The sequence below is a fragment of the Cebus imitator genome, unplaced genomic scaffold, assembly GCF_001604975.1.
Source record: "Cebus imitator isolate Cc_AM_T3 unplaced genomic scaffold, Cebus_imitator-1.0 Scaffold34, whole genome shotgun sequence".
Taxonomy (NCBI): domain Eukaryota; kingdom Metazoa; phylum Chordata; class Mammalia; order Primates; family Cebidae; genus Cebus; species Cebus imitator.
Window position 1 is genome coordinate 1217139 of NW_016107349.1, and position 2822 is coordinate 1219960.

Consider the following 2822-nt stretch of genomic DNA (forward strand, 5'->3'; position numbering starts at 1 on the left):
CATCTTTTTCCATCAGTTGGTGTCCCCGTGCCCCCACAGCTTGCTCTTCTCCTTCTTATGGGATAACCTAAATTATCCCATACTTTAGGGGTCCAGTCTCTGTGCCTTCCGAGGCCTCCCCTGTTGAATGGCCAGGCACCTGCAGGTGCAGGGGCTCAGGGTCACCTCCGGCCTGCAGGTCTACGTCTGGCTTCTCCTGCCCTGGGGAGGGCAGCTGTCTCCTAGCCCAACCCAAAAGGCCCCGGAAGCCTCCACACAGCCAACTCCCCAGTCTGTCCCTGGCTTAGGTGGCTTCAGGACTGCGCCAGGCACCTCCCTCATAGGGCAATCAGATGTGAAGGGTCCCTTTCAATCACACTATCCCACACAGTCCTAGACGTTAGGTGGGTCCTCTGCTCTCTGCAGATCGGAGAGCCTGGCAGCATCTGCCCACTTCCCGTCCACATTCTCCTCCCTAGTGCACTGGGAGTGGGAGGAGAGCCCAAACCACCTTTGTCAAAGCTCCCCCAGATCTTTTGGAAGCCCCGCTGCCAGGCTAAGTGGAGGGCCTTAGTGATGAGTGATAAGTTTAGGGAAGTCCAGAGTGGTAGACACATCTGGGTTCCAGCTTGTGGGGGGCCACTCCCTGCTTATGCCCACAGCCTCAAAGGGAAACAGTCATAACTGACAGGTGGTTCCTGGGGTCCTAAGATCCAGCCCAAGGGATGGGACGACTTGCTAGGAAGGGGAAGGTGACAGAAGGTTCACACGCATCACACAACACTTTGACAAACCTGTAAGTAGCATTCACCATAGTGAAAAGGAAAACTCACAAAGCACGGTAGCTATAGCACTTTGCAAATATCCCCCACCCAATACCTTTGAGGTGAGAGTTACCATTATTGCCTAGTTACTGGTAAGAAAACAGAGGTTCCATGACTTGTCTGAGGCATTGGGGGGATGATGTCAGGACTTGTGGCTACAGGTGCAGGCCCAAGCGCTCCATGTCACACCAACACACTCACTTTGCAGATGGGGAGTGGTGCCTGCACACTGGGATGACGTCACTGGCTTGCATTGGACAGTGCCTAGATAGGAATCCAGCTTCTACCACTTATTCCAGTCTATCCACATTTCCCACCAATAGAGCGAGTTTACTAGAACCATCCCCTCAAATTGGTACAAGGACTACATGGCATGGCATGTGATGTCATGCACACAGAGGCAATCCTTATTCTGGGATGTGGGAAGAGGAGATCCCATACATGGGCTTGCGGGGTGGCTTCCCTTACTGCAGTGTCCAGTCCCCCAGCAGCTCTGGGGGTAGGAATGGCTATCTCCATTTTGCAGGTGAGGAAACAGAACCATAAAGGTGAACTTTTTTATTTTTTTATTTTTTTGAGATGGAGTCTCGCTCTGTCACCCAGGCTAGAGTGCAGTGGCCGGATCTCAGCTCACTGCAACCTCCGCCTCCTGGGTTCAGGTGATTGTCCTGCCTCAGCCTCCTGAGTAGCTGGGATTACAGGTGCATGCCACCGCACCCAGATAATTTTTGTATTTTTAGTAGAGATGGGGTTTCACTATGTTGGTCAGGTTGGTCTCAAACTTCTGACCTCGTGATCTGCCTGCCTCAGCCTCCCAACGTGCTGGGATTACAGGCATGAGCCACCGCGCCCGGCTCTTTTTTTACATTTAAAGCTAAATTGGTCTCCCCTCCAAAAATGAAGTGGCAGGAGTGTACATGAGGTTAAAAAATAAAATAATTAAATAATTAAACTTAAATATGTTAATTATCCTCACGTACTCTCCTGCTGCTTCTTTATTGAAGTGTAATTTACACGCCATAAAACTCACCATTTGAAAACGTGCAATTTGGTAATCTTTAGTATATTCATAAGGTTGTGCAACCAACACCATTATCTAATTTTAGAACATTTTCATCACCCCAAAACAAAACCTATACCCATCACCTGTCACTCTTCATTGCCCGGTAGTAATTACCTACCCCTACTCTCAGCCCTTGGAAACCACTAATCTGCTTTCTGTTTCTTCGGCTATGCCTATTCTGGATATTTAGTATAAATGGGATCATGCAATATATGTCCTCATCTGTCTGGCTTCTTTCACTGAGCATAATGTCTTCAAGTCTCAACCATATTGTAGCATCTGTCAGTACTTCACTCTTCTATGAACAAATATTACTGCACTATGTGGAGACACCACATTTTGCTTATTTATTCATCGGGTGATGGACATTTGGGTTGGCTGTTATGAACAGTGGCGCTAGGAACATTTGTGTGTAAGTTTTTGTGTGGACAAGTTTCCAATTCTCTTAGTATGTATCTAGGAGTGGAATCTCTGGGTCAAACGGTAATTCTTTTGTTGTTGTTGTTGTTGTTTTTGTTTTTGTTTTGAGACGGAATTTGCTCTTGTTGCCCAGGTTGGAGTACAATGGTGCCATCTTGGCTCACCGCAATTTCCACCTCCCAGGTTCAATCAATTCTCCTGCCTCAGCCTCCCGAGTTGCTGAGATTACAGGCATGCACCATCACACCCAGCTAATTTTGTATTTTTAGTAGAGATGGGGTTTCTCCATTTTGGTCAGACTGGTTGCAAACTCCCAACCTCAGGTGATCCACCTGCTTCGGCCTCCCAAAATGCTGGGATTACGGGCTTAAGCCACCGTGCCCAGCCATCAGATGGTAATTTCATGTTTAACTTTCTGGGGAACCACCAGATGGTTTTTCAAAGTGACAGTACCATTCTGCATTCCCACAACTAATATATGGGGTTCCAACTTCTCCACATCTGTGCCAATATGTTATTTTCTGAGGTTTTGGTGG